The following is a 12,378-nucleotide window of genomic DNA, read 5'->3' on the forward strand; positions in this document are numbered from 1 at the left end:
AGAGATGACGTAACCGAGAAATTGCATGCTGGTTTTTCAAATTCACATTTTTCTAATTTAATGTACAATTTGTGCTTACGGAGACGTTCAAGGACAATCCAGACATGTTTCTGGTGATCCATGATGTTATCTGAGAAGACTAGGATATCATCCAGGTATGCCACTAAGAATTGGTCCAATAACTCTCGGAGGACAGCATTGATTAAATGCTGGAAAGTTGCAGGGGCATTACAGAGTCCAAAGGGCATCACCAGGTATTCATAGTGCCCATAACGAGTTTGGAAGGCTGTCTTCCATTCATCACCAGGTCAAATGCAGACCAAATTATACGCTCCTCTGAGATGTAATTTGGTAAAGATCTTGGCTGACCGAATTCTTTCCAATAGTTCGGGAATCAGAGGTAACAGGTACCTGTTCTTCGCAGTAATCTTATTTAGTTCCCGATAGTCAATGCAGGGGCGTAGAGACCCGTCTTTCTTTCCCACGAAGAAGAGCGCAGCGCCTGTTGGAGAAGTAGAGGGTCGGATAAAACCCTTTGACAGGTTCTCCTGTAGGTAGTCATTGAGGACCTTCAATTCCGGTTCTGAGAGGGAATAGATTCTTCCAAATGGAATGGCAGCACCCGGTAATAATTTACTGGGACAATCATAAGAACGATGTGGGGGAAGCGTATCCACGTTCTTCATGTCACACACATCTAAAAACTCAGAGTATGGAGTCGGCAGAAGATTTTCTTGAGACGAGGAAATCTTATGTATTCCTACACACTCTGGTATAGGTGTTTTAGGTAGACAGGCTAGCTGACAGTGCTCCGAGGGAAACGTGAGGGTCTTTGTCTTCCAATCAATTAGTGGGTTATGGATCATGAGCCATGAAATTCCCAGAATCACTGGAAACAAAAGTGAAGGAATGAGACCAAATGAAATCTTCTCCTGGTGATTGGGCTCCATTATTAGTGATACGTTACTTGTTTCATGGGTAACTGGTCCAGAGCTCAAGGGAGACCCGTCAACGACTTCCATCCTTTCTGGCGATTCCTTGGCTATAAATGATACCGAATTGTTCTTGGCAAATTCTATGTCCATTAAATTCCCTGCTGCCCCTGAGTCGACCATTACTGTGGTTGAAAAGCGATGTGTTCCTTCCTCGATATAATAGGAACCAGGAGGTGGGGGTGTAGAGAAGCAGGGTTGTCTTTCCCTTGAGAAGCAGAGAAAACAGTCTTTGAAATAGCATGCAGCTGATTTCTCCTAGGGCTCTGGAAAGAAGACCGCCTGGACTTATTTGGGCAATCAGCGAGATAGTGCCCATCGTTTCCGCAATATAAACAGAGATCTTCTGTTCGGCATCTATTCCTTTCCCCGGTTGAGATTGGTCCCTGCAGTGTATTTACTTGCATTGGCTCCTCCTCAGTCTCCGTGGAACGTCTTGGGGTACTGACATCTCTAAACTCGGGGTTGCTTGGCATGAACCCCTATCTCTCCAATCGTCTTTCCGTAAGCCTGCGATCGATTTGGATGCATAAACGGACTCATTCCTCAAATCTCTCTGGGGGCTCAACCCGGGCTAGTTCGTCTTTAACTTGCTCCGAGAGACCCTGCCGAAAATGATATCTCTGCGCGGCCTCATTCCACTTAGTATCGTTAACCCATCTGCGGAATTCAGCGGCGTACTCAGCTGCCGAGCGTCTTCCTTGACGAAGATTGTTCAGAGTTGCCTCAGCGGTTACACTACGGTTTGGATCATTAAAAAATAAGACTCATGGCTTCGATGAACTCCTCCAGATCCCTTAGTAGTGGGCTATCATGTTCTAACATAGGGGAGACCCAAGCAAGGGCCTCATCCTTGAGCAGGGTTATGATCAGTCCAACCTTGGGTTCTTCGGTATTATAGATGGTGGGCTGAAACTTGAACACAAGTCTGCATTGGTTAAGGAAATTCCGGAAAGATTGTTTTTTCCCCAAAAACTTTTCCGGAAGGGGTATACGGGGTGCGGTTTGCACAGGCACAGTGTTTTGACCAGACAAGGTGATTAAGGCACGTAGTTCACGGTTTTCAGCTTCTGCGGCAGCGGCTCGTTCTTCCAAGCGACCAAGGTGCTCTGTTGCTGCATGCTGGAACAAGCAGATTAGCCCAGGATTACTATCTGTTAAACGTAGGATATGGCATATCCTGAAAATGGAGCGGATCACGGCATACCTAAGAGAGAAATCTCATAAATTTGCTCAGGTGTGGGATCCATGCCTATCATAGGAGTGTGACACATGTCTTGACACGGGGCTAGCAATGCTGTAAAAACTGATCGGGTATAGGAATGGGACTTGACGCTGAGATGTACTTCCGAGTATACGGGGATAATTCCCCCCCCCCTTCCCACGTTAGTTGTTGTGTTTTACCCCTAAGGCCTCAGGCATGGTCAGCGTTATGCGCTGACCCGTGCTGAGGCGTGCTGCTGCTCGGCACTGAGCCCCTGCATCCGCAATGAGAGCGGCTTTAGCAGGGGCTCACGCACGCTTGCGGAAGCGTGTGTCTCACTGAGTCTTGAGATTTTCCTGCTTGCCGGAGTGCAGGGCCGGTCACGTGAGCGGTTCTCCCAATGAGGGTGAACCAGCTCTGTGACGTCACTGGCCCTCCCCCAGACCCGCCCTCGACACGCCCACGGACGGCGCGCTGTTTAAGGCCAGGAAAAGCACCGCTTTCCCTGAGCCTCAGCGCGCCTCTGCACTGTTAAAGGCACTATGTCCCAGGCCTAAGGATGTCCCCCCCCCAACCCCTGAGGGACTGACATATGCGATTATGAACGTTTGGTATGGTGAGCTCCATATGTAAAAAAACTAATGTCAATGTACTGTAATGCTTAACAACTTTCCCTACCCTTTTTCCCTTCTGTATCCCAATTTTACAATAAAAAAATTATGTTAAAAAAAAAAAAGTATTTTGGCTTCCGCAATCTCACAGATACTGTATGTGGTGGTTTATAGCATATCCTTAATACATTTTTTTAATAAAACTTTTACCCCCACTTTTATCCCCGCTGTAAATTTATATCTGAAAAATCTTTATATTTTCATAAATCCCATAAACACCTTCCCTTATGGTAGTTTTTAAGTCTGGTTTAACATATAAACATACTCCACCACCTCTTCTATTCGCTCATTCTCTCTGAGAAAGGGAATTACCTTCCAAATTAACTGACCAGTCATTAGTTTTATACCACCATGCTTCAGTAATACCTATGATATGACATTGCTCCCTTCTTGCTATTAATTAAATCCCCCCCATTTTATCTGTCAGGCTTCTTGCATTAGCAAGCATGCATTTAAGTTTTTTGCCAGTTTATGCTTGTAACAGGGGAGTTATCCCTGTTCAGGTAATGTGCCTCTAATCCAGCAGTGTGGTGGTTAACTGCTGGTAGTCAATTAACAAACACCACCTGCCTGATTTGATTGCTTAGAAAAGCCTGTCTTTTGAGACAGGAAGTGAGACTCCTTAGCTCACACCTGAACTGAACTTGGAGACAGAGCAGGGATTGTCCTTGACTCTCACAACTTGCCTTGAGCCCTGCCAGAAGAAACAGCAGAGCTGCTTTCAAGACACAGGGGAAACTTCTAAACTTGAACGCTGACACACCCTGAGGAAAAGGGAGCTGAACCAGGGACAGAGAAGATTTTCCCTCCAAACCACAAGGAACAGATAAGACTTTCATTTATGAGATGGACTCTTTTCCCCAATCCCAAGAGAAGAGAGAGACTGCTGAAGCAGGTAAACCTTATTTGCCTATCACAATAAAGTGTAATATGGTCATTGAAATAGGGGGGTTGCCTTCCAGCCATAGTCAGGGTTCAAGAAGTGAGTTAGCCCTTGAAAGGGATAGGCGTTTGTTATTTTCAAATGTTTAGCTGAAGCAGTGAATACAAATGGTGACCCATGAGCGGTACTGATTCTGCAAGTAAAGGCTGCCACACCACATAGGACTACCAGTTGTGAATGGAGTATATGCAGAAAAATATGAAAATTGAAGCAAGACTGTGCTGAAGCAGGGGAATTTTCAGTAAACAAGTGCTGAGGGTAAAATTGCCTACTATAAAAAAGGAATTACTGAACTGTGTAAAAGGTATACCAAAGTGGGAAGAGTGAATGTCATAATACCCAAAGTTGAGACTGAACTCAAGCAGAAAATCACATTATTTGGTTGAAGCAGAGAGATTGGACCTAGCAAGTAAATGGTGTAAAGAAAACAGAAGTTTTTACCTAGCAACTACACATCCAGCATACCTAATGAGAGATTACACCTAGCAAGTAAATGGTGTAAAGCAAATAGACATTTTTACCTAGCAACTGCACATCCAGTATACCTGATGAGAGAAAATGCGTGCACAGCACTGCTGATATTGTAAAACTTATCCAAGAAAGAAAAGTCTACAGAGAAGTCTGTGAGAGCTACGACCTCTACAAGCAAAATATGCCCACCTGTAGGACTACCACAATTGGGGGTTCTAGCAAATAAAGGGGCAACAGCTGCAATAGCACCTCCTGAGGTCAGGAAGAAAACTACACCTGAGATCCCCAAAATGGAGGACAAGATGCAGCGTTCCTGTAATGAACCCTACCCCACGGAAGAGTGGCCCTTCCAGTCCAATAAGGAGGCAGACATCTCTTACGGGGAACCCGAACCGAGTCACATCCACAAAACACCCCAAGAATGGTGGGGGTGCCTGAACTAGGCACGAACAGAAAAGACCGCTCTCTATGATGAAGAATATGGTCGACAAGAGAAAGAGCGTGAGCAGCAGATCACCCAATATTTCTGTCAGCTAAAGCAACTGCAAGAAAAGCCTGGCATATATAATGAAGCTGCTAAAGTATCAAATAAAGAAGGAGACCCCAGTATTCCTGATGGGATGGAGTCATCCAAAACAAAAAGGCGGAAAAAGAAAAACGGTTCTTCCCTTACCGTGGAAGGAACAGACACTTCCGCAGATCCTGTGGAGGAAAAGGGGGACCGAGTTGCCCTGCAGCCTAGAGAAAATGGAGAATTCGTCCTGCGGTTAACCGAATATCCAGAGGGCCCAAGGCAGAAGTCGTGTACCCCAAAGAAGTTTCTGTACGGTGCCAACAGTGAGGAACCCTCAACCAACCATCCCAGGGAAGTGGAGCCGGAACCAGTGAGTGATGATCCCTTGACCAGCCCTGAAAATGCCCTTAAAAATACCAGGCGTGACTGTGATATACTCCGTGAACAATTGAAACAAAAGAAAGATGATTACGCGGAGCTACTGAAAAATAACGTGAAGCTACAGGAATATGTGCTCGCAATGTACTCTGCAGCCAGGACAGAATTGGACGATCTCAAGACTGAGCTAGATACTGCAAACACTACTATTTCCGCCATGGATGAAAAGCAGAGCCGATCTGATAAAATGATGGCTAAGCTAAAGCGGAAGTATGAGGAGGCACTGAAGCAGATGACAGTCTTCCAGCAAGAGGTTCACACTCTTCACATAGAGCTGAATGCCTCACAACAGGAGGTCAACAGTGTCCGGACAGAGGTGGATGTATCTCAGAAAGAGGTTCTGACACTCCGCAGAGCACTGGATGCCTCACATCATGAGACCAACAGCTGCCGCACAGACCTGGAAGTTTCCAGAAAGGAACTCCACAGTCTCACTGAGGAGCTGGACATTTCTAAAGAAACAATTGTCAATCTTAATACAGATCTCCAAGTCTCTCAGAAGGAGCTTCAGACCTTCAACCTAGAGAAGGAAGTCTCATGCCAGGAGACTGTCATTCTCAAAGCAGATGTGCATAAATGGAAGGAGGCCCTGAATAGTACAGAGACTGAAAAAAGAGAAAATTTAAGATTAAAAAGAAAAAACTTAAAACTCAAAGAAGAAAATTTCATTTGACAGACGACGTCAAGAAAAAGAATGAAAAGCTGCACAAGCTTAAAGAAATATATAGACTTTTGGAAGGTGAGAAGTTTGAAGCAGAGCACCGACTGCAGAACCAACTGCAAGGTCTGCGTACGCACCTCGAGAAGGCCGAGGCAAAGCAGCGAACTCTGCAGGAAGACAATCTGCAGGCTGTTAAAGAAATTCAAGTGCTGCAGGAACGTCTGATGACCCAGTATGTCCCTGCAAAGCAGCATGAGAAACTGAAGGCTACCCTGAGCATCACCAAAGCATCGCTAGAGGCCAAGCTTAGAACCCAGGTGACCCAGCACATAAGGGAGCACAAGAAGGTCCAGAAACTGAAACAAGTAACTGTGGCCCGAGCAAAGAAATTCATAGTGCTTCACAATGCAATAAAAATGTGGAAGCAAGCTCAGAGAAAGTAGAGCGTGCAGATAAATTCCCTGAGAAGAGACTTGCAAGACGCACTCAAAAAACAGGGATCTCTCGCGGATGAGATTACAGTCCTACAAGGACAATTATTGACCCTGACTAAGCATCAGTATCCCACAGCCACAAAAACCCATGAAGACAAGGGTACAGTGAGAGCTGGGAATACCGCTCGTCTGAAGGACAAGGTTGCAAAATTTGAACCACCTAAACAAGCACTAGCAAAACCTTCAGTCACCCAACAGGCAACAAAAGAAGGTACACGTGCTGAATCAAAACCAGAAGAATCCTTAGCTGATGAAGCTGAATAGATGGGACATTCTCTGGAAGTGGGTGTGGAATTGCAACTTAACCCCAAAAAGGCTGAACTAGCAACCCCATTGAGTGGAAAAAGTGCAGAGAGGCAGCTTCAAGAGCGGAAAACTCAAAGGGCTGTTTTTAAACGCTCTGCAATTGCTGCCATACAGTATGCCTACAATAAGGCGAGCACCCGACGCGAGGGAAATCTCATGACCGCGCACGTAGCAAAAAGACTATACGTAGAAAAAGTCCTCCTCGAGCGACTGAGGAGTACTGATCTCAAGCACCTTCGGGAGGAGACACGAATAAACTGGAGAAAGGACTCCAATCCCAGCAGGGCTGAGGGTTCTCTTCCTCCATCCACTCTCATTCAAGTCACAGAGATATCTATAATGAGAGTGGAAGGATGGGCTTTGGCCGTGGCAAGCCCGAGCTTCCCACAAACAGGGGAGGTATGTAACAGGGGAGTTATTCCTGTTCAGGTAATGTGCCTCTAATCCAGCAGTGTGGTGGTTAACTGCTGGTAGTCAATTAACAAACACCACCTGCCTGATTAGATTGCTTAGAAAAGCCTGTCTTTTGAGAAGTAAGACTCCTTAGCTCACACCTGAACTGAACTTGGAGATAGAGCAGGGATTGTCCTTGACTCTCACAACTTGCCCTGAGCTCTGCCAGAAGAAACAGCAGAGCTGCTTTCAAGACACAGGGGAAACTTCTAAACCTGAATGCTGACAAAACCTGAGGAAAGGTAGCAACGCAGGAACAGAGAAGATTTTCCCTCCAAACCACAAGGAACAGATAAGACTTTATATATCTGCTTATTTTCATGCTATATGTTTGGGGCTGGGAGACATGCTTATCTAAAGGGAGTGTGGACTGCATACAGTAGTATTTCATTAGAAATACTCCCAAGTTAATGGAAGATTTGTTTACCCCTTGTTTGGATGGTTTCCTGATGTTAAGGAAACAGGTGCAATAAAAAGCCTTATTTAATTTCACTATAACCAGACTCCCTTGCATACCTCTGTGAGCGTCCGCCTACAATGCTTTTGTTATCTTATCCACTGCTGCCTTTCTACTCCAATTGAATTTAGTCTTTAGAAGTTTATTAGTAAACTAGTACAATGAAATCTGTATTTAATATGGGTATATCCTTGCTTGCCAAACTTACATTTCCCCCACCAATTACACCTCCATGACCCATAGCTATCTTTCCCATTCCTATCTTTTCTATCTAGTCCATTACCTCTTGCTCGTCTTTCCCCTCTCCTTCCTACTGCACCGACACACTTTATTCGAGCAAATACCCGGTATGTACCTGGCAGATACCTGGAATGCGCCTATGACAAGCCCCGTTGCGTTTGCCTTCCCAGCCTGGGTTCATGCCTGGCTGATGGGTGGCTGATCTGTTAAATGATAATGATTAGGATTTAATAGGCTGCAATGCTTCGCGTGTCTACCAGATGGCATAAATTCATGAATTGTAATGCAGTATATATATGTACTGTGCAGTATTGCAGCCAGCGGGAATAAAATGCTTCAATCCCTGCTGGAAAATAACTCAATGCACTCGGGCAGAAAACAGTCACAAACCTCAATACACCCGGGTATACCCGAATTCGTGGGACTAGCCGAGCTCGAATAAAGTGTGTCGCCAGTGTAGTTTAAAATCTCCAACCTTTTAAACATCTTCAACTCCTAGCACAGAAGATACCTCTTCGTTGAGGTGCATTGAATCTCTACTATAAAGATAGCACATCTCAGAGAAGGGCTCCCGGTGCTCTAAAAACCCAAACTTTTCCTTCCTACACCACTTTCCTAGCCATGCATTAACCTCCCTAAGCTCCAACTTCCTTCATAGGGTAGCACATGGCACAAGTAATATTTCTGAAAATACTAGCTTGGAAGTCCTTGCCTTTAGCTTGCGCCTAGATCGCTGAAATATATTTTTAGGACTCTAAGACTGCCGGGTCAATCCAGTCAGGTCCTGCTCAGTGAGCAATAAACTCCTTTCAAGGTTGTAAATGTCCCTCAATGTGGCAAGCTGCCTCTTCAGATAAACAATCTGAGACTCCAAAGAGACCACCTGCTCACATTTCTTAGGCTACGGCCTCAGTGTTGGCTGCAGCATGTGCGCCTGGTGTCCTGGTGGCGCTTGCACAGCTTAAAGCCACGATCTGCGGTCTGTAGGTAATGATGGGAGGTGTTTGGGGGGCGTGGCCAAAACAGGGGGTGGGGGCGCGGCCGTGACTGAATTTTAATTTTCATCCGGCCTATTCATTTCCATGCGAAGCACTGTCGTAGAGATGTGACTGGGTAAAAGCTGCAGCTAGCAGTAGATACAAACATTCAGGCTTTTTTTGATACAATTGTGTCTCCCACCTGCCCCCCCTCCCCTTCACTGCCATTGGCTCCCTGCACACCATGTGACCGCGTCACTGCACAGGAAGACACAATTCTTGTCTTCTCTGTTGGCTGATGCACCATTGCACTTTGTTAGTGCCCCAGAACATTAACCACTGGGGCCTGCCTGATAGAGGTGGGTGTCTGGTGTGCAGCGCACCGCCCTGACCACTGGGGACTCCGCCTAACACAGGTACACTCTCTGGAATGGCTGTTTCGAGTGCACATACATATGGCAAGATTTGTACAGTACATTTGTACTGGACTAATAGTACACTACTCTGGATTAATGCATATAGACCAATATTTACTAAATTGTGCTTCTTCATAGGAGACCTTACTGTACAGACTAGTAAATATGAAGTGAATGGGCTGGACGGTGTCTTATGGAGTAACACAGAAAATTCAGTATAGCTCATTTATTTCACAGACAACACCCCAAAGCGCAAACTCCCCTTATGCATGAAAAAATAAAAAAAACATACATACTGTAGTGCAAATGTGTAATACAAAAATAATACAAAGTGATAAATCACGTGGTGGAAATGATTTTCAAATGTTTTCAGATCAATTAAATCTGGATCAGTAGTGATTTCAGCAGGAACGCTCCCGACTATAGATGAAAGAAAGGGTATAATAGTGTAAAACCATTTAATGTTAAAAATACATATGAGCAGTGAGCCTATTCAACTCACATGCTCGAAATGAAACATAAGCAATATGACCACTCAGGGTCCAGCAGCATTGGCTTCCCGGTCAGTAATCAGCTGGTAGCAGGTTCTCCTCACACATAATCACTTCCGGACTCTCCGGACTTCCGGATGTCATGATATCGACCTGCCAATGGGTATCTTCAATTGAGGCTTCCTTGATCTGAGCGGCGTCAGGCATCGGAGCTTCACAGCAGCGCTTACAATGTTCACAGGATTTCAGGGAACACCCTATGTATTTCGTTCAGATAACCGAACTTCCTCAGGGGTGCAATAAAAGATCTTGGAGCACAAGTCCCATAATATAGTCCCTAATAGCGACGTCACGACAAAAAGGGGTGGCGCAAAACAAGATCAAATGAGTGAGCAATATCAATTAAAGTATACAAATGTATCAAAAGCTCTTATACACAAAAACAATGTATCAGAGGTACATACAGGATGAGATAATGGTATGAAGTGGAAATTAATTATTTTACTTGGATGGGCCAAAAGGTGGAATCCAGCACCAAAGGTGTCTTATAGAGTTGCACTTATTATTAAGTGTGGGAGCAGAAATGGGAGAAATAGGGCAGTTTACACTAGAATTTTTTTTAGCATTGCATTTAGCATTTAATGCATAGGCATTAAATCAATGGTGGGCAACATGATCTACTTACATGCAGCCCATGAGCCTTTAAACTTAGAAATATGGAAATATTACCCTTAACTCTCTTATTGCTCCACCTGCCTGCAGCCTCCTTCCTTTAACAGGCCCTAGTTGTAGCCAATTTCATGTAACCAATCTTATGTTGAAAATCCCATAGCTCATTAATTGGCTGTTTCTGTCATCTTCGAAGGTACTGGAAAAAAATCAACCCTTTAGGGGATGATTTAGTTAAGAAAACCTTATCTTGTCCTACCGAGCAACGGGTTGGGACAAAGGTTATAAATGTTTGGAACCTGGATATTTTCCTCAGATCCCAGGAGGACAAGAGGAGAGGATCTCCGGGACTCTCCTAGCCTGTAAAAGTTAGGGCAAGTCTCCAAGTATAGGGGCCCTATAGACACAGCACTAGAAAGGAATCCTGCCACAGTAGAGAGTACAGTAGGTTCCTCACCGCAGGGGTTATGAAAGGTACCTGGGGAGAACTGCTAGGAATTGCAGGAATAAGGTTCCAGTTCTACCCAAGGCAGTAAAAAAAGGCTTGAAAAAGAGCTGATCTACCTACAAACCTCGTGGTTAAGGAAACCCGAGTGTAAGTATCATTTTTGTAACTCGTGAAAACCTGCCCTTTTGCTGACCTGAAGTTGCCTGTTAATAATGTTTAAGAAAAGTTCCTGGTGCCCTTTTTCCCATTTTCTGCTCACCATATCAGCCCTGCACGAATGTCCACTGGGATTGAAGGTAAAACTGCTGAGCCTTACACGCAAATTTTGGGACTGTTTTGATGTGGCCCCTCTTCTATTGGCCGGGGGTAGAGGTGTTACTATGGCGCCCAACGTGAGGCTGGATTAGCAAGAAGATTTTTGCACATATGGCTCGTGTGGAGCCCAAAATATGTTTTTGTAAGTTTTGCAGGACTGTTTAAAAATGGAGATCCATAGGTCTCTGAAAATACAGGACAGTGTGTTTTTCCCTGCTGTGGAAACTGCCTTGTGCTATTGCTGGACTGTAGGTTCGATTTGGCATTCTGATTGTGCTGCTGCAAAGACTGTAGCTGTTGCGCATAATTCCCATCAAAATTCGGGGTTGCAACATGCAAGTAATGCACAGAAGTTTTGCAGAGCTAATGCTGTGTGGCATGAAAGCCTTGTCTGCGCCTTTCCTGAGCTGCCTTTCCCTATCTGTTCCACTGAGGGGAGGATCTGGAGCTTGTGATTAATGCCACGAGTGGGACCGCGGACGCAACAACCACTCCGAACTGTGATAATTCGGAGGAGCTGTTTCCTACTGAGATGTCCTTCAAGGAGGCGGAAGGTCGAGTCCAGGCGATGACTTCAACCCTCACGGACGTAAAGGAGCCGTTGCTTGTCGCGATGTCCACACCCCCACAGGATCCTTTGGATATTCTTGCTGTTACAGTAATACCTGCTTCTGATTCTCCCAGCGAGGAGGCTGTCGTCATTCTGTTTTCTCTGATTGCGGTGGGTAGCTTTGCAGGAGTTCCGGTGCCAGTTGTGTTGCTGAATGTGCCGGGGGAGTTCTCCGTAGAGGCTGCTCCACTGTCGCCATCTCCTGTTACAGAAGCACCTGAGGATGCTGTCTCTGTGATGTCATCTTCGGTCGCGGAAGCCAGAGAGGAAGATACTTCCATGCCACTTGCCCAATATGGTGCCCTTTTTCTCAATTTCTGCTCACCATACCAGCCCTGCATTAATTTCCAACACCATGAGATTGAAGGTAAAACCGCTGAGCCTCACACACACACTTTGGGACTGTTTTGGTGTGACCCTTCTTCTTTTGGCCGGGGGTAAAGGTTTTACATGTATATATTTACGTCAAAAGGAATGCTTAATTTTTAAGTAGCAGGTTTTTTCATGCACCTACAGTATGGAGAATTGTTCTATTAAGACATTTCTCCCTCCATTACAGAGGTAAATGAGACGTTTCACAGTTAGTGTTAGGACCTGCAGAGTGGTCA

The 12,378-nt window shown here is 45.2% G+C and overlaps 1 protein-coding gene across 4 annotated transcripts in view; it reads left to right on the plus strand.

Moving 5' to 3' along the window:
* Positions 1 to 12,378, plus strand: part of LOC142493253 (potassium/sodium hyperpolarization-activated cyclic nucleotide-gated channel 2-like) — a 707,321-nt gene that overhangs the window by 494,468 nt on the left and 200,475 nt on the right. The gene's annotated exons all lie outside the window — the stretch shown is intronic.

This window comes from Ascaphus truei, chromosome 4 (genome assembly GCF_040206685.1).
Source record: "Ascaphus truei isolate aAscTru1 chromosome 4, aAscTru1.hap1, whole genome shotgun sequence".
NCBI classification, from domain to species: Eukaryota; Metazoa; Chordata; class Amphibia; order Anura; family Ascaphidae; genus Ascaphus; species Ascaphus truei.